Below are 20,803 nucleotides of genomic sequence, written 5' to 3' on the forward strand. Positions count from 1 at the left end.
AATCTGTTTTATATATTATTCCAGCTTTCCTGATGAAGCACTATGCTTGGATCCTTGTGTGGAATACAATATTTTTTTTCTTCCCACTGCACCATTGTTTTTCATCCTTGCTCAGGCCTGGCAGCAGCCACCACCTGAGTAACTTGCTGCCTCACAACTTTTGCAACTTGGCCAGACTTTTAATGGGGAAGGGATTTCAGGAAGAAGGTAAATTGAGTCAATGTGGTATAGTGATTCAAGTGTCAAACTAGCCTATGAGAGACCCAGGTTCAAATCCCCACTCTGCAAAAGAAGCCTGTGTAATCTTGGGGCCTTCTCTCTCGTCGTAATTTCCCTCACAGGATTGCTGTGAGGTTAAAATGAAGTGGAGCAGAATAATTTAAGCAGCTCTGAGTCCCCATTGGGGAAAAGGTGAGGTATAAATGAAGTAAATAAACACACAAATAACCAGAATATTGGAAGAGGGCAATAAAAGAAAGGTTGGCTGCATGTGGAAAGGAGAAAAAAAGGAGGGAAAGGATGGGGGCTGCCCAAAGGAGAGAATGAGTAAGGAAGAGGATACAAGAAAAAGACCCTCTAAAGTCCTTGTGCGTTCACCACTTGTCAATCAGTTATCAAATTCTCGACACAGCCCCATCTGGGGACGCTTAATACTTTATGCACCCTCTGGCCCAGCTTGTCCAGAGCTTCGGGCTGGGTTGCTATTAGCATGCTGATGACACCCAGCTCTTTCTCTTGATGGATGGCCATCCAACTCCTCCCCCCCCCCCCCCGAAACATTAGCCAGTTGTTTGGAAGCAATGAGGGGCTGCCTCAGGCAAAGCCAGCTGAAACTCAACACCTCTGAGACAGAGATCCTGTGGTTTAGTAGGAGACAGCCAGACCAGGAAGCGGGTTTCCCACCCTGGATGGAATGCAATTGAAGATCTCACACTCAGCCAGGAATTTGGGTGTGATTTTTGATGCCCCCCTTTGCATCCAGGTGCAAGTTACTAGAGTAGCCCAGCTGACATTTTTCCACCTATGCAAATCTGGGTTACTCGTGCCCTACTTATCCCAGGAACACCTGGCCACAGTGATCCACACGACAGTCATCTTCAGACTGCATTTCTATAACTTGTTCTACGTGGGTCTTCCTTTGCCCTTGATTGGGAAACTGCAGCTGCTACAAAATGTAGCATCTAGGGTTCTCATAAGGACATCTTGAAGAGCACATATCCAACCAGTGCTAAGGCAGCTGCACTGGTTGCCCGTTGCTTACTGGATCAAGATCAAGGTTTTGCTACTGACCGTTAAGGCCATACGCCGTCTGAGCCCAATGTATTGGACTCCCTATGCCCCACGCAGGGCATTATGCTCTGCAAATTCAAATAGATTGGAGATTCCTGGCCCATATGAAGCTTGACCCTGGCCAGGGTCTTTTCAGTCCTGGCCACTGCCTGGTGTAATGTGCAACCATAAGTGCTGAGGGTCCTGAAAGAACTGACTACAGTTTTACCGGGCCTGCAAGATGGAGCTCTTCCATCAGGCATTTGGTTGAGGCCAGGCTGAGGAAAGATCTATAGCCCCTCCTCTGACATTCCAGTTTAAGTCATCCGCCCTGGGCATATGGCAGATAGGAAGTGGGCTTAGTTGGATTGGGGAGGGATGATTTTAACGGTACTGTTCTTTGGGTTTTTATTGTTGGGATTGTTGTGAGCCGCCGCAAGTTGTCTGGCTAGAAGCGGTAGCATATAAATTCAACAAATAAATACATAAATTGAGAAACTGGGGCCATAAGCAAGCATAGATCTTTCTACAATCCCAAGAAAAGCTCCAGATGTTCAGAAGAATCCCAAATCTTTTTTTTAAAAATGCACTGTCCCCCTAAATGATAAAGGACAATCTGCAGCTTTAAGAAACAGGTGCCCACAGTGACTCTAAGGCAACCAAACCAGTATTCCAGCCTTGATTTAAGTTAGGAAAAAGCTTTCACTGGGGCCAGGCCTAGGGGCAGTTACCAAATAATTTTCTAACACACAATTTGCATGACTACAGTGGTTTGCTTGCTACTGATCAACAGCAGCTACCCCACAAAAGTGAGTATGTTTTAGTGGTTAGAAATTTAGACTAGAATCTGAGAATCCGAAGTTCAAATCCCCACTCTGTTGCCAAAACTCACTGGGTGACTTAAACTAGTGATACATTCTCAGCCTAACCTAGCTCACAGGGCTGTTGTGAGGATAAAATGAAATAGAAATAGCAGGTCTATTGATGGGAGGGAAGGGAAGGGAACACGGGCAGCCAAGAGGAAGAAAAGAGAAAACAGTGTGGGGAGGGCACCCAAGGGAAAGGCAGTATATAAATTAAATAAATAAATAACAGCAAGATGTCTCCACAAGTCTTTTTAGGCTTCCCACATAACACCTGGACCAAGCTCAGCTGGCACTGCACAACTTAGGTGGAGCTTTTCTGGGCAGAGGCAGCTGGGAGAAGAACAAAAGCTGGACAAGAGGACAGACAAGTTGGCTGGCAGGTTAGAAGAAGAGAAAGCAGCAAGAAAAGGGAGAAACGATGGCGTTTTCAGGGAAGGTAAAGATGAAGTAGTACAGGAGAGAAAAATAAGATGCCTTTTGCAAATCCTTAGAAGTCCTCTACTTGTAAATGTAATTCTCCAATATGGCCCTATCTGTGGACACCAAAATCTGAGCAGCAGGGGGAGATCTATTCATAAACTTGGAGGAAATTCCAGGTTTGCAAAAAAAAAAAAATACAACAACATCTTAAAAATTGAAGGGGGTTTCAATTAGCCCCAAATGGAGTAGGGCTGTCTCCTGATGCACCAGGCTTTCTCAACTTGGCTCTGTGAAACCCTGGGGTTTCGTGATGGCCCTGGAAGGGCTCCTGAAAGGGTGGGAGATAGTTTTCATTTTTTTAAATTGTTATCATTTTATCAGGTGATATGATATGACCATATTTGTTCATGTTGACCACCCACTCCCAAAATTGCCAATGGTGGGCCCGGAGGAGGTGGGAAGAGGAGTGGTATGTACACAGCTATGCTTCCCAACCACATTCTTCATCATCACACTACTTCTGGGATTTCTTGAAACCTCAAAAATGTTTCAAGGGCTTCTCAATGGTAAAAAAATTGAGGCGGAGTTACACAGACAATGCATTTCAGTTCAGTCTCATTAATGCATGGCACATACCACCACTTCTGGGCATGCAGCTGGAGGAATGCAGGGGAAGAGGGACAGGAACTGCTGTCATGTGAGCTATGGAGGTGGCAGTGAGGCAAGCAGATGTGTGGGGGCTGCCACTATTGCCATCTCCACTGCTGCATGATCCATGGAAGGGCAGCAATGGAAGGAGGTAGACCAATGAGGAGACAGAAGCTGCACCTACATGAGCTGCCAAGGGAGGGTAAAGCAGGTGAGTAAGAAGCTGCCCCCCTCCCCCAGTATACACTATACAGTGACAACAATGGAGACAGGCAGGAAAGAGGAATTGCTATATGAGGCAGCAGTGATACAGGCTGGCAGGCAGGAGAGCAGAAGCCAGTGAGTGGGTTACCCAGCAAGCCAGTAAGAGAAATTGCCCTCCACACCAGCAACATTAGATGGTAAATCTATAAAGTGATGCTCCAACTAATATCTGTTGTATATAAGGCTGTCTAGTGATGGTGTCTACACTCTGAAATATTGCTCAAAGACTCTCAGTGTTGCCCATCATTTGAAGTGCATTCTCATGTGTTAAGCAGGAAAAAGCATTGTCTTTGTTCCTCATCTGTTTTATATGTTACTGTGAGGTTTTATCAGTTTTTTTAACTTTTATTATTTGTATTTTAAACAAACTATTTTTACAGCTGAACCTTTAGGTTCCTAACCATACAGGTCAGCTGTAAAGGCAAAAACTCATGGACCCAAACTTTTTATATCAGAAAAATAATTCACAATGTAATGGTTCTCCTTTCTACAAGGAAACTGACAGATAGAACCAAGACAACTGGGTTCTCTTAGGGAATGTGTATGATAAGAACATATAGTACCAATGCAATAGTGATCACAGGAGGAGGCATCCCAAATATGTGCACCTAGCATAAGTACACACAGTATAATCAGAAGTGAGAAGCAGGGATTATGCACTCATTAAGATTATATGCACTGTAAGGAAACATGCATAAGCCCAAGACATAAAAACACAATGTCTAACTGGGCAATATGTACCATTACCATTAACTGGGCAATATGTGGACAGCCTAAATTTCACATGTATAACATGGTGATACAGTTACCCACGATACCTATAACCATTATTACTGAATGTAAAATATTTTAAACGTTTAGAATAAGCACTAGAGAATTTGTCTTTTTAAAATACACGTGATTCACTACTGTGTTTAAATGCATTTTTCAAACTGAAGAGCGTTATTTCCACAACCAAGAAGCACTTATTATTTCAAACAATGAGAATTTCAAAAGTAAATCCATTCATGGAAAGCTGTTCACTTGATTCAAATATTTCAGGAATCTGCATTTAAGATGGTCATTTCCATTTAAGAGATGCATTTCAATTTACTGCACGGATTCTATGATCTTTAGCATAACATTAAAAGAAAAATCCATGGTAGTTTTGCAGGCTGGTATCATTTGCTGTTGTTGTAGTTTCAGATTTCTTTCAGTTTAAAATATTTCATATTACACTGAATTCTATATCAAACAAAAAAAGGTACTGAAATAAATTTCCATAACAAAATTCCGTTATATACAAATATGAGTACATAGTAATAAAAAGGAACTTTATCATATCAAAAACCTAATTAAGACCTCCCCCTCCCTCTTCTAATGCAGACTGGTATCTTTAATCTGACAGTTTAGACATTAAACACCACGTTCAGGCTTACAAACACAGAATACTAGTATGTGACTCCTCTCCTAAATGGAAATTGTGAAGACATCTGACACCATACATCCAGCTTTTAATATACCCCGTACTAAATCTATACCTATTTACCCTGATAAATGCTAGGTTAAGTAAGGTAAGGCCTTTTAAAAAGATTTTTTTTCAGACCTGGTTCTGACATAAATTGATTTTTTAAAAATACAGCTAGGTATAAAAAGGAATCACAATTTAATAAAGAAATGTTAAAACAAAGTCCTATACCTCCACTTCTAAATTTGTAAAATCTAATTTGTCACCCTTAGTCGAATAGAAAGCACATAACAGAGTCTGGGGTTGCGTGCAGAAGAGGATCACCATTTCACATTTGAGATGCACCCCAATACGCTGCATCCTATGTTGTTCCTATACATCCCTTACCATCAGAATCAGTTTTCCCAGTCACACAGAGCGCTCTAGAAGACAGTGGTAAACAGGAAATGTAGCTACTGCTCTCAGGTCTTAGAATCCTTTGATGTTTTAAAGCAGTGGTTCCCAATCTTCCTAATGCTGCGACCCTTTAATACAGTTCCTCATGTTGTGGTGACCCCCAACCATAAAATTATGCAAGTGATCTTTCACAGAAATTAAACTGAAACTGACCGATGGTGTGAAGATCCATTGTTCATGATTGTATATAAATTGTTTTTTTTTCCTCCAGGGTTTCTCAATTCAGTTCTGCCTCTTGCCCCACCATGCTGATCCCGCTCTTTTCTGCTGCTCCAGACAGACGAATGCTCTATCACGATCTGCCCTGCAAGGCTGTTATGTGGATGGCACCCTCCTCCTCCAGCCAAGCTGCTTGCCCTGCTGCGACCCCTGTGAAAGGGTCGTTCAACCCTCAAAGGGGTCCCGACCCCCAGGTTGAAAACCACTGTTTTAAAGACTCCCTTTCAATATAAAAAGAACCAAGAGTGAAAGAGAATGCTGGACTAAATGGACCATTGGCCTGATCCAGCAGGATTTTTCTTATGCCATTTGATGTGCTTATATTATACAGCCATGGAGACAGCTGCATTTGATTAAGTCACATTGGCATTCCAACATTTTACCATTATAATTCATGAAACTTCTATATATTATGAAGTCAAGAAAATGTTTGCCATCATTCTGAAATCTGACACAGAATCTATCTACATCTATAAGGTAAAGGTATCCCCTGTGCAAGCACTGGGTCATGTCTGACCCTTGGGGTGACGCCCTCTAGCGTTTTCATGGCAGACTCAATATGGGGTAGTTTGCCAGTGCCTTCCACAGTCATTACTGTTTACATCTATAGAGAGGTATAAAATTCAACTTGAATTGGAAAGTTATAAAAAGTGAAAATATTGGCGATATTGAAGGTAATGAAAGCATATAACCAATATTTGTGCTCTCAATCACGTGCCTTTAATTTTGTTTTTCTTTGGGGGTTTATGTTCTATAAAAGAAAAGATCACAAATATGCCAGGGTCCTGCTGTCAGTGGTCTGGTATACATATATAGATTTCATATATTGCTGAAGTCTCAAAGTTTTCATTCCAAGTATTTGCTTTCAAGTTAGTATAAGTTACGCATGCATGCTCAATCACTAATGTTAGCTTTTCCCAAGAATGTTTTCTAAAAGATTAATGGCAACCACTTGCCCAGCCAGGCACAGAGAAGGCACACTGATATACAGTAGGTACAAAATGAGACTCCAGATGGGATCTAGAAACATAAGACTATATAATATCCGTTTCTTGGGCCACGTTTTAAATTGTGAATGCTTTATTTTAAACTGAAAGGAGTGAGCGAGGTATCTCTCCATTACACAACGATTCTCTCTTGAGGGAAGGAAGTGGCAAAAGTTTGCTCTGTTTTTATTTAGGATGCTTTGGGCTGATCCTGCTTTGAGCAGGGGGTTGGACTAGATGGCCTATATGGCCCCTTCCAACTCTATGATTCTATGATTCTATTTGCCTTTCCACAGCAGTGAAAAAGATACATCTTTTAAAAAGTACATCCTTTCAGAAATATCATCTAAGAACATTTAAATAAATGTGGCACACAATAGCTTAATTTTGAAGGGGCTTGCCTTTGTATGCTGTTATGCTATTACATGATTTCAATATCTGCACAACACAATCCCAAATTTCTCCCTAAACCCATCTGTTCCACATAATATATTTCTGGTAAGGGCTTGGAGAAAGAGTGTGTCTCATGGTTTAAGAGCGACTCAGCACTTAACATCCACTCAGGGCGGCTGTCCTGCCCGAGTGCCTCCTCCAATCGGCTTACCTGTCTGTCCAGTGGCCAATCAATCACCTTCTTATCCCCCATCTCTGACCATCCCCTCCTCCTTCCACTTCCCTCTGAGACTCAGAGGCTGCAGATTCCTGCCATGTGAGAGCTGCCCCTGCCAGTGAGTTCCCTAACAACTGCCTGCAGCTTTTCCAGGTCCTGGGGGGAGGCCGTCCACAGAGTTCTTCCACCCCACCCACCCCAATCGAGAGCCCATTGTATTCCTGAATGCAATGGGTTTGGCCCCTAGTTTATAAATTGATTCTGAAAAAAACTGAAGCTCATTTAAAACTTAGACTTCAGACAGCTATGCTGTCACTTACTGTTTAACATCTTTATGCATCCTCTAGGCCAGCTGGTCTGAAGTCATGGCCTGGGTTATCATCAGTATGCTGATGACACCCAGCTCTATCTCTTGATGGATGGCCACCCTGAATCCCTGCAGAAACATTTGCCAGTTGTTTGGAAGAAGTATGGCTTAGGCAAAGCTGGCTGAAACTCCAAGATGAAGGTCTTATGGTTCAGTAGGAAGGGGCTAGATAAGGAAGCATGTTTGCCCAGCCTGGATGGAGTACAATTGATCTTGCACTCAGCCAGGAATCTGGGTGTGATTCTTGATGTCTCCCTTACGATGGAGGCCCAAGGTCACCAGAGTAGCCCAAGTGGCTTTTCTCTACCTACGCCAAGCTAGGCTATTAGTGCCCTATCTGGCTGCAGAATACCTTGCCACAGTGATCCAGGCAACATGGATATCTGTAACTTGCTCTATGCATGCCTACTCTTGGCCTTGACCAGGAAATTGCAACTGGTGCAAAATATTGCTGCTAGGGTCCTCACATGGAAGGAAGGCCTGTATCCATCCAGTTCTGAGGCAGCTGCATTGGCTGCCAGTTGTGTACCGGATCAGGTTTTGGTTTTGGTTTTGACCTATAAGGCCATACGTGATCTGAGCCCTGTATACCTGAGGGGACCCCTTACTCCCTATGTCTGAATAGGTTGGTTATCCCTGGCACCCAGGAGGTCTGCCTGGCCTCAACCAGGGCCAGGGCCAGGGCTTTTTCTGCCCTGGCCTCTACCAGGTGAAATGAGCTCTAGAAGAGCTAAGGGCCCTGCCAGAAGTGGGTCAGTTCTGCAAGACAGAGCTCTTCCACCAGGTTTTTGGTTGAGGCTGGGCAGACAAAAGTTTTGCCCCCTCCTCCCTAAAGTTTACCCTGATAACATCGCCCCAGGGACTTGGCAGATTGGAGGAAGGAAGGAGGGAAGTTGAGGTAGGATGGAATGGGTTGGTGGATCTGTTTTACTGTTTTCACTTTGATGTCAGCTGCTACAAGATGGCAGGTTTGTGAGCAGCGGCATATAAATGTAATTATAAATAAATTTAGCCCATAGTTTCTTTCTCTTACTTCAGGGGGTGCAACACGGAACATGGGACCAGCACTAGTTAAATGTTTTATAAGCACTGGTAATATTTTGAAATTATTACATGGAATGCCACACAGAAAATGGATGTAATAGCAATGCAAATTCGGAAAACTATCTAAAAGAACAAGGAACTTTGTAGCTACATGGAAAGTTGTAAAGAAGCACAAAATATAAGACTATTCAATGTCTGATTTTAAAGTTACTGTAAAGTTGATGCTAGGGTTCAATAGAGATAAGGCAAGAAGTCAAAGGCATTGGGATTCAGCCTCTGGATCCACAACATGCCATGAATGTAATCCCCTCAGTCCATTCTAAAATACCATGTAGTCTTATTAGATATCCCCTCAACTACTCAAGGTATTCAATTTGGTCATCACAACTATTTATGAACACAGAGGGATAAGAAATTTCCTATTTGTGAATTTTCTACACACTTGTTGACAGAGTACTAAAGTAATTATCTGGCAGTTAACATATGAATCTGAGCATACATATGCTCTGCACACACCCTGAGGGAGGGAAATTCCCCACAACTGGCCCCCAATTCTTCCCATTGATTGTTCCATCCCTGCTTTCTCCACTTTCTCTACTTTCACCCTGTGCCACTTCATGCTTTATCACCTCTTCTTCTACCACTTTTGCCACATAGACCGTTTATGCACTGGAGGTTTCATACTGGGCTGCAGGCTGGAGTTTTAGTCGTGGCAGGTTGCCCCACCTCTTCCTGCACCCACACAGGGGAGCAATTGACCCGGTGTGTCTCATCTGCCCCCGATTTGTGCTCCTGCATGGGAGCTGGGGCAGTGAAGTTCCCAGTGTGTAAACGGTCATAGTCCAAACCACCCATTACCAATTTTTCCTCCCTTCTGCAACTATACAGTACTCATCTGTATCTCCCTAGATTTTTTTCTAGTAATCTGATTCTTGATTTTTTATGCCATCACTTCCTGTTGGATTTTTCACCAAGCCTAACTGCTCTCATGAATTTATACAAATATCTTCCCTATCTTCTCTTACTCTCACTTTGCAAGGGGTTCCCCCCCCCACTCTGTAGCCAGGTTAGAATTAGATATATGGATGTTGCTCTCTGGTTACTGTGACAAGAGTTTTCCTTTAATTAGACAACTGGGAATGGAGCTGGAATTTACAGAGCTCATGTCCCTTTCTAATAACACTCTATACCAGAGAGCACTGTACATCAATCAAGTTGAGTTACAAGCTCCTGACATTTTCTTGCAAGCTGTGGAAGTGCTTATTTGGGTAATATGAGCTAGCCAGCAAGTAATATATCCAAGACAAGCAGTGTGAACAACATCTGGGCACTGAAACAGCACCATAATTGAAAAGAGGCCTGGAACTTTCAAGATATGTACAAGTAAACTGTGTTGTTCAGTGCTAACTAATCTTTAGTTCTAAAACTACTTTTATTAGGTACCAATACACTGCTGATATGCATCTCTGCAAACACCATATTAAGGTGATTAGAATGTTATTTTTGAAAAAAATGATATCCAACCAGATGTTGCCATGCATGAACTGTCTATGCCAGGGGTAGTCAAACTGCAGCCCTCCAGATGTCCATGGACTACAATTCCCATGAGCCCCTGACAGCGAACGCTGGCAAGGGCTCATGGGATTGTAGTCCATGGACATCTGGAGGGCCACAGGTTGACTACCCCTGGTTTATGCACTAAGCCAAATAAGCTGCAGTTATATGAACACCCTTAGTTTAACTGCGAAACACATCTTCATCCTGTTCTTCACAAGACATATTCCCAAGACATAACTAAGAGCATCAAATACTAAGTATTAATTTATTCCAAGGTATTTAGTGTTTTTTAAAAAACAAAGACCATCTGTTAGCATTTATCTTGTTTACTTATCAGTCCCAATACGCACAATTACATATTGCTACGGGTTCAAAAGTATATCAGCAGTGCATGCCTAAGCACAATCCTCCTAAATCTGGAGAAGTTAATGAACTTAGAGTGGTGTAACTCTGTTTAGCATTGCACTATAACTTGCAAAAAGTATGGGCTTTCTTATGTATATGTCACAAGAGAGAACAAATTGAATTAACAGGAAGCTATGTAGTGAGATATGGAATACCTATGCACACCAGTGTTACCGTTGCTGCCAGGGCATGTATAGAAGCAATTTTGTAGCCTTCCTGAAAAGAAAAAAAAAATCTGCAGCCGCTCCAGCTAATGCAAAATGCTGCTGCCAAGATTTTAACTCACATGAGGCAGATGCAGATGCTGAGTGTCACTCCAGTCTTGAAGGAGTTACACTGGACTCCCCTGTCAAAAAGAAAGAATCAAACTGACTTTAAACTGAAACAGTGGTGTTGTGCTAACAACAGTGTGTGCATTTGCTGGAGCTACTGTGCAGAGAAAGACCAAAAACTGAACTATAAGCCATGTCTCCTTGGCATTTATATTTAGGCAAAATTTCATCTTCAAATCTACAAACACTCTGAGGTTACTTCATAAAAATTCCCCAACAGAAAGTCTGCAAAAAACTTCAGTCATTGTGTGCATATAAATACAAGAATTGTGAGCAACGGCATGGATTAAATCCTAACTTGTTCTACAGTTTAGTTAGAAGGTTGTACCCCCCCCCTTAAAACCATTTTATAGTAGGTATAGAAGATAGATAGGAAAGATATTAGCAAGCATGGCATGATCCAGAAAGAAAAATCCAACATATGTACCACAAAAAATATTTTTAAAGAATATTGTAACTCAATAAATCAAATTTTATTAACCACACCAAATTGTTCCTAAACATTAGATATACAATAGCTGTGATGGGTACAGCATTAAACAGGATGAGTTATCGAAAAGATAGGCTCAAATTTCATTACAATGTTGGCACTCAGTCTAATGTGAGGACATTTGGGAATAACTGGCAACCTCAGGGTGATGCAAGAAAGTAAGGAAGCAAATACATGTTCCTTTTTTTCTCAAAGTGACTCTGATCTCAAAATGCCTCTGCTCTTTAATTCTTCCCCATTTACAGATTAAAGGGAAACACAATGAATGTAATAGTTGTTTGGACAAAACTTTGGAAGGCTGACAATTCTAGGACTATATGGTAGCACAGCCAAAGCATGAACCAGTGACAATCACAACAGCGTAAAATATTGGGCATGCAATTGGCTTTAGTGCAGCCACACACACACACAGAAAATTCACAAGCTGCTTTTTGTATACTTCTTCAAAATATCCACATGCCACACTCTGTATTATTATCAACAGCCAATAACACAAACAAAAAACAACTTTCCCCCCAATTATCTAGTCATTCAAGCATTTCCAAGCACCAGAGGTCTCTGAGCTGCATCAAAGAGAGATCGGCAGCAGCCTGCTGAATGCCAGCTATCTGGCTCCTTCCCTCCCAAACTGCTTCCATCAGAACTATCTAGTGCAGTGGCCATTCTAACTAGTCATTATGAAATTTTATTCCTCAATTTGCTTATTTGCCTCTACCTTTCCCCTTGCAGGCTTTTTTATGTTATTTGCATCACCCATTGTTATTTTAATTGTAAATCATTTTAAATACAACAGAAGAAAACTAAGCTAATAAGAGAGTTTCTGTTTACAAGCTGCTTTATAAAGCTAAGGTTCTTCGGATAAAAATCTAAATGTGCTTGCATCAATATGTAGCCATAGCAAAATGCTTATGTGAATACAAATATCTAAACACACAATGTAAGCAAAAAACATGCAACAATGACTATTTGCTTATTTTGCATAAATAACTCAAAGTCATATGTCTACAGTGTGCATGGCATCACTAATTATTTTAAAAATCCTTGTTAAACAGTTTCATTTTTGTGTGTGCAGCACCTTGCCTGAGCAAAACAAGGAATCATTTACCTCAGCTGTCACAGAACCCACCATGATTTTGTGTTGCCCCAGAGAGTTGGACCAGAACCAATGTGGTGAAATTAATTCAAAAGAATTTTCAGATAAACAACCAGAAGAAGTTTCTCACAGTTAGAGCAGTTCCTCAGTGAAACAGGCTTCTTCAAGAGGTGGTGGGTTCTCTTTCTTTGAAAGTTTTTAAGCAGAGGCTAGATGGCCATCTGACAGAAATGCTGATTTACACAGATTGTGAGTGGGTGGGCAGGAAGGGATGTGTCAGTCTCTTGTGGACCTTCCTTACATACTCAGGGAACTGTTGATCGCTACTGTGGGATGATAGGTAAATACCCTCCAGTCCAGGCTGGATTCTGGAGATTTTTAGTAGAAGGATCATTTGGGCATGAAATTGGGGTCACTGTGGGAGGGCAAGTAGTTGTGAATTCCTGCATTGTGCAGGAGATTGAACTAGATTACTCCACAGGTCCCTTCCAATTCTATGATACTATGATAAGCATTAAGGGAAATGATCTGTGTGATTTGAAGATCACTTGTAACTTTGGGAGATCTCCAAGCACCACCAGAAGTTTATGGAGAAGCAATTGAAGAAAACAGAAATTCTGAAGAAACTGATTTCCATTTCCAGAAATTATTTCCCCATACTCTGGGCATGTTAAAGGATACAACTCATTTACTAATAGTGCTGAAAATTGTACGGTTCCAGAAGGTTCAATGCTGGTTACCCTAGATGTAGGTGCTTCATACACCAACATTCTACATGAAAAGGCTAGTGCAGTGGTTGAAAAACATCTAGATAACAAGTTCAATGAGTTTCCTCTGACCCATTTTTTGTTGGATATTTTTTATTTGATCACTGAAATTAATGTTTTCCAGTTTAATCACCAGTTACATTGGCAAATTGTTAATCTAGACATGGGAAGCCCAATAATGCCATCTGTGGCCAATTTATTCATGTTAGATCTTGAAGCTAAATGGCTATGTAGCACTTATGTTAACTCATATGTATAATTTGATGCTAGGTTTATAGGTGACATTTTTGTAGTTTTTGTAGATAGGTCTAAAGAAGATCAATTCATCAACTTGCCAAATGACCAACATGAAAATATTAAATTCACTGCATTTATAGGAGAGAACTAGATTCCTTTTCTAGACACACTAGTTAGCAAGTCAGAGGAGGGCACTTTAATAGTGTATTTTTATAGGAAATCCACCAAACGAAGCACTCTGCCAAATTTCAAACCATTTCACCTAAAGAAAAACTTGCTTTACAGCCAATTCTTGAGACACAAAAGAAACAACACCAGTTTAGATTCTTACAACAGGGAAGCTGATACTTTGGAGAAATTTCTAGCGCAATGTGGATATTCAATTCCGATCATAAAGGCAGCCTGTATTCGGACTGATGCCATATCTAGAGAATCACTCCTTCCATAAACAATTAGACCTGAATTTGATCATATAATTACATAATTTAATATATTCTAAATTCATGAATAAAATATTCATACACTGGCATCTGGTGTCAGATCTTTCCATGTGTCAGGAAAAGCCTTTAATTGCATTACGCTGCACCAAAAATGTAAGAGTAATGGTAATTTATCACCTGGGAACAGTTACAAACAGAGACCTTTACCAGCAGGCAACCATCCATGTGGATCTTGTCAGGCTTGTAAATTGATGCTGATCATTGACCATTGCCATTTTGAGGAAGCAAATTTCACAGTATATGTTAATGACACTAAGAATGTTATTTACTGTATTGTATGTAAATGCAAGCACACTTATACATAGGCATTTATATATGGCCTCTTAAAATTAGGATAATGAAACACCAATCTTGTATATGTAACAAAATTAAAGAAGCCCCTATGGTAGAACATTTTCTTGTATGTTACCATGAGACCACAGATTTTAGGTTCTTCGGGCTGGAAACTATTTCTAATAAAACTAACAGGAAACTTAATATTTCTAAACTTTTTCTTCAGATAGAGGCTTTTTACATTCATAGGCTAGCATCCTTAAATCCTGGGGATTTAAATACCAATTTGTATTTATCAGGCTTCTTATGAAGCTTCTTGATTCTGGTGGACTTATGATTTTTATGAGCTGGGTTCACCATCACTCAGTCCCCCGATAAACATTTAGGTGACAGCATTTCAAGGCAATAACCTTTATTTTGATTTCAGGTGTGGACTATTTGAAACATGTATATTGATTGTATGCCAATATAACTGTGGGTTTTCATACTGGTTTTTATTGATTTTTGTAGATGACATTATAATATTGTCATGGACCTGTGTCCAGTCCCCCCTGTCACCACTCTCAGAGAAGGAGCTGCCACCACCACTGTCAGAGCCTGCCCTCCTGCTGCCAATTTCCATGTAGCTGTCGCTGCTACTGTCAAAACAAAAGGGAGAAGAGCAGAGTGGCGAAACACAGCAGCATGATTGGCAAGTTCTGAGCTGTGAACAAGAGAAGAAATGGGTTCCAGCCAGGTTGACACTCTGCCTTCAACTGCTCCAGCACCCTAGCCCAGCCCACTCAACAGAGCACCACAGGTGGCAACAGTGAGCAGATTTTCAGAGAGTGCCGCAGGAGTGCCCAGCTCTTGGCATGCTGTCAAAGTCAATGGAGCCCAGGTAAGGGCACTTTGACAGACGACGCCTGAGGACCCAGGTGGGGCTGTTCAGCTCGGTAAGGGAGGCTGCACTTAAGCAAGGCTGAAATGGTATTTCCTTGTGTGTGCAACCTGTATGTTGAACCTACATGTCACTTTGACCTCAGTTCCCATTTTGCATTTGCTTCAGCAAAGCTCTGCTGAACTGACGCGGTTTCTTGACTCCTGGTTTTCGGCTCTTGGACTACGGCTTTGGTATCTGGACTGACTTGGCTTTTGAACTCTGTTTCGTGACCCCGGCTTGCTGAACGACCATTCTCTCAGCTCACCCCTAGATTCAGACTTGCCTGGTTAGTGCTGATGACTGGGGTTTGGCTTATCAGCCTAGGGTATATTACTTGAGACTTCCATCGAGTGTGGCCATCTAGGACAGCACATTAATGAACAATGGGACACACTGGAACTTTTCTACAATTTGAGTACCGGTCCTGAAAGTATAAGCTACAAATGATAGCTCAAGACTAAATTTTACGAAATGCATAAACTTTAAAATTCCAAGGTAAGTCTTCATGCCAGGAAAAAGTGTATACTGTCTTCAGCACATTACAATACTAGTGTCATGGTCATTTAAATATACTTAGCATGGTTACAAGGAAACTAGTAACATCCTTAACACTTCTGTTGATCAAGATACCATTTTTGGATTTTCTCTTCTATTTATTGCTCAACATAACCAAATGCCATCTTTAAAATTCATTCTCCCCTACAACAGTCACTGAAGATTGTAATTTTAAATAGGACGTATTCTATATTTCTAGGTTGTCATGCCAAATATAGCTGTTTTTAATTATTTATTTATTTATTTATATATATATACACACACACACAAAATTTATATTTGTAAACATATCATCATAAGCTCCACCCTACTGCATCAGTACAAGGACCCTCCCCCTATCCAGAATCTTGTTTTCCACAGTGGCCTGTCAGTTGCCTCTAAAGAGCTCTCAAGAATAGATTAATACAGCAGCCCTCCTCTATTTGTCCCCAGTATTTGGTTTTCCAGGGTACAGCATCTATCTATGTGGAATTTCTAGCTAGCTACCTCAACTAATTGCAGTTGACAGACCTATCTTCTATTAATCTCCTTTACAAACATTAAAACCAGCAGCCAACACCATCTCTTGTAACACAGAAATCTAAAGCAGTAAGGGGAACAAAATGCTGAACCATAAAAGCTTTTCAAATACTGTTTAACAGCTAAAGCAGTGTAACAAATAAGACTCAATAACGATGCAATGACACTGTTGTTAACATTCACAGATATTAGATTAATTCAGCCCATTTTATTTCCTCCAAAATGCTTATTCCGCAATTATCTTTCTAAGAACTCATTTTAAAAAGCTTTGTCTTTATATGTAAAGAAAAGGCCACTAGATGGCCAAAGGTCTCTATAATATTGTGGACCCATATGAAAACCTGGGAACTCCAGAGCTGTCTGCAAACTACTGGTCTCATACTACACTTCGGTCTTCAGTAAGTTTGAATATTCAGTCATTTTCTTCCGGCTTCTCTCTATAGCTTTAGAGAAAGCCAGTAGGGAAAATTAACACTAAAAATGGTCTTCATTTCAACTGTACCAATTACTACAGATTTACTACATACAACAACATAAAGTCAGGTGTTAGTGTATATCTGCAAATAAACAAAATATAAAACCCCAGAGATGGAAAAATTAAGGACCACATTCATGCCATATCCAAAACTTTTGTTCGAATTTTGCTGTAACTAGATCAATTGACCACCTGCAGCTCGTGGACAGGATAAAAAAAATATTTAGTTCTCTAGATGAAGTTTAATGAAAACAAGGCAGTTGTCCGAGAATTAAGAGAACTAAAGCTTGAGGATTCATTCCATAAACCATAATATATTTTGTTTATTTTGAAATAAAAACTATTTGGTTATATTAGTAAAATCTCTCATTTACATTTTTGCCTAACATTATTAACCAGCAAGTAGTTTTATCATGTTTGTTTTTTACACTATCATTGATAGCAGAAAACATTATTCTTGAATTGAAATGGATTAGGAAACAATCATCTAATTGCCTCTCTGCTGACACTTGTTTACTGTTTTTCTCTCATCTATGTCCTCCTCAGCTGATTCCCTCAACACAGAAACACTCAATTTTATCCTCACAACCACCATGTGAAGTAGGTTAGGGAACTGACTGGCCAAAGGTCACTAACAAAGCCTCATGGTTGAGCAGGGATTGAGATGATGAGTTGCCAGAAACTACCCAATGAACGTGAGTACAAGAAAGAGAAGAGCTCTTAACTAATGAGGAAATGTAAGTGAACTGGAAACAAGCTAAAATAGTGTAATAAAATTAAGGTACAAATACTTATATTAAATTCTAATTTAATTTATATTAAATTCTAATTTACCCACATCAGTTGCTAATGCAGATTCACAATTAATTATATAGTGACTATCCAAGTAAATCTAAAAAAGGTAAGACAAATAATACACAAAGACAGTACGCTTCCGTGTAAGACATTTGAGTTTCTTAATTCTGTAATGGAAATCAGGAGCCAAAAGCTGTAAATCTTAACCAAAGGAAAGTGACAAAAGGAAAAGGCTCCCCCCTTCTGGTCAAAATTGCTCCCCTGCCCATGGAGGAAAAATGCAGATATTTTCCTTCTCAGGAAGAGCATTTTAACAGAAAAACTGTCAGAAGGAGAAAGATTAGGCTAACCCTTTATGCAATCCTCATCTTCATCTGCAGATTACAGTCACAATGACCAAACTTTGTTTTGAAAAAAAATTGTCAGGAGAAAAGCCACATGCAACTAAGCATCACACCTATATTCTTTAGCTAAGATAATACCCAGTTTGCATGTGGAGAATGCACTGGATAAAATCCACCTCGACTGCCCCTCAGTGGGGAGCATACACCTTAGAGGGAGCAGGCAATCCCCCACTGAGGGCCAATCAATGTGAATATTCTTTGCCACCCTCCTCCTTCCTGCTTTGCTGACCAGCTTCATGAATGGTAAGCTGTGTCCAAGAACAAGCGGGTGGGGTAGGACGAGGGCCCAGCCTGCTTGGCAGCCCTGCTCTGTGGTGAGCCACCAGCTTTTAGTCGGCAACATTAGCACAGGTTCTACAATGGTAGCCCTGCACTCTGGCTGGGACTCTGCTCCCCCACAGCCCCAGCCCTCCTGAGAAGGGGTTGGGGTGAGAGCTGGGTCCACTCCCCAGCCCTCCTCACCAGCCCCATGCAAGTAACTGAAGCCTCTGCTCTTCCATGGCCTCCCAAAACAGGGGGGAGGAGCTGGGCCCACTTGCCAGCCCTAAGCCAGCAAGCAATGATGGAGTGGCATTTAAATAAATTATTACAGCCTTCTTATTGATTGAGCACCTATTGGAAAAGTGTCTATGAGTTTGCATGTTGAATCCTCGAAAGAGGGAGGGCCTGTCTCTCCCTGATACTTCTCGACAATTATTACTCAGAGATAATTAAGGTCCAAGATAAAGGAATGTACTTTTTATTCTGTAAACAATGAGCATTCTGTAAGCAATGTTATCAGCAGTTCATGGGGAGAGCTATGGGAGGGGGTCCAAGAGATGACTCTCAATGAGTGGCATTATGGAACTGGCTTAGGCCTCTGGGTTGGCCCTATGAGATAGGCATGATGTGGATGTATAAAATTCTGTGTATAAAATTCTGTGTAACAAGATATGAGACACACAGGGTTTTCCAATGTATCTAGTTTTTGCTGCATCAGAAAAATAAACCTTTAAAAGGGTTTTCCTCTTCAGTGTGTTAATTGGGATCGTTGCACTGGACAAAAGGACCCTGATCAGGCCACAGGGCCATCATCGAGGCCTCTGCTTTGCCCTGGTGCTTAGCCTTCCCAAGACCGAAGAAGGGAGCTGCGCCTGCTAGCCAAGGAGTAGGCCTCCTGCGCACTGGGGAGCAGGAGGAAGCCAGCTGGCCATGTTCTGTGATGCCACAGGCACTGCCCCAGCACTGGCAGCCCACTGGCTGGTCTGCTGAGTGCTCCAAGGCATCCCTCATGCAGAGAAGGTGGGGAGGGTAGGTCACCTTCCAAAGCAGGTATTTTCCCCAAGGGAAGTGATGCCTGGAGATCAGTTGTAATTCCCGAAGATCTCCAGTTCACCACCTGGAGGTTGGCAGCCCAGATGGATACAAATGGAGGTGGAGTGGGGACTCAAATCCTACTCTCAAGATTAGAGACTGCCACTCTTTAACCATTACACCATTTTGCATCCCAAGATTGATCGGGGGAGGAGCACCAGCACCCAGGAAGGACCCAGTGCAGGTGTGCATGCTAGTACCTATTATATTCCTGGGTGCAACAGGTTTTGCCTCTAGTGTTAGTCCTAAATAACAGTCTCCACCTTTGGTACAATGATTAAAACTATATTTATTAAAAACAGGGGATGGTATAATGCTATTGATATATGGGAATATTAGTATAGAGGTGATCTGTCCTGCATTTGCCTGCATTTTACAAAACTTTGTTTAACAGTTTGCAAACCTCCTAGAATCAGGACCCCAACAGAGCTTGCTTTCCAAAAAACCCTGTTTATTATAGTACACATTTCTTACTGAGGCTCAAGGTGGATTACACAGTATTAAATCAATACAGTCAACAGGATGAGACATCCAATAACCATTGCAATATTATTTTATTGCAGAAATCCAAAACAGAGTTGAAAAAGCAAAAGCATTTAAATGACATGGTGAACAATGCAGAAATTACACAGTAAGCGAAAGTCAACAATCTTGTCTCTTTAAGCAGTTTCTTGTGTAAGCTGAAAACAATGGTTCAGGCTCAGGCCTAGTAAAAAATGGAAGTTTCTTTTTCTGAAACAGCAACCTGCTTGAAGTTTCAGACAGGGAGTTGGAAGGTAACCCAGCTACCAGTCAAACAATCAGCAGCACAAAAACAGTACTGCCAGTACAAATTGAGTGATGGTAATCAAAGGTGCAATATATTATCACACACAATAAGTGCTATATTTTAAATGCAGAGTCACAGAGCAACATATATGGATTTATATTTCAGTTGATCCCAAAGCAGCTGTAGAGTGTCTGGGCTAACTGGTAAACCCATTTGATTGGTTATATCACCTGCTCAGCAACAAAGACCATTGGGCATAAAGAAAAGGATTTCCATTCTTGTTTTATCCTTTGTTTGGATTATATCTGAGTGGGTTTTACTGACCAGAAACCTTGTCCTGGACTTCGGAATGTGGAGCCAAATGTTCTTTTGGTAATATCTGGATCTTGAATGAATTATATAAATGTGCCTAGTTAGACTTTTAGGTTTGTTATTTTTATCTCTGCTGTTCACAGGTCTTTTATTGGCCATTTCTGCACAATTTTACAATACATAGTATTTTGGTGGGGTTCTTAAATTCAGGAGGTTTCAGTCTGAATTCAGCACTTCAGCCCTCGTTGGCTACAGCTACCAGATTGTTTTCTGAAACCTGTATTTAAGTGCAAGAGTGACTTTCCTGATTTTAGTTCCAGAAGGGCCTGAGACTTTGTCCCTTGGTTAGTGGGAAACAACTGGCGGCAGTGCTACCCTAAAGTGTGATAACCACAGTTCGGCTTGTTTTTTACTTGCCTCTCCCAAAACGTCCTGGGTTGGAGTCCCTT

At 41.1% G+C, this 20,803-nt stretch overlaps 1 protein-coding gene across 9 annotated transcripts in view; it reads right to left on the reverse strand.

Annotated features, from left to right (window-relative positions):
• Window positions 1–20,803, reverse strand: part of NT5C2 (5'-nucleotidase, cytosolic II) — an 82,641-nt gene that overhangs the window by 23,545 nt on the left and 38,293 nt on the right. For 5 of the 9 annotated variants that reach the window (XM_077349593.1, XM_077349595.1, XM_077349597.1 and 2 more), the window contains exon 3: window positions 10,845–10,904. The exons of the other annotated variants lie outside the window; for them this stretch is intronic. The gene's annotated coding sequence lies outside the window, so the exon portion shown is untranslated. The remainder of the gene's footprint in view (window positions 1–10,844; window positions 10,905–20,803) is intronic. 9 annotated transcript variants of the gene reach the window in all.

The sequence above is a fragment of the Paroedura picta genome, chromosome 8, assembly GCF_049243985.1.
Source record: "Paroedura picta isolate Pp20150507F chromosome 8, Ppicta_v3.0, whole genome shotgun sequence".
Classification (NCBI taxonomy): domain Eukaryota; kingdom Metazoa; phylum Chordata; class Lepidosauria; order Squamata; family Gekkonidae; genus Paroedura; species Paroedura picta.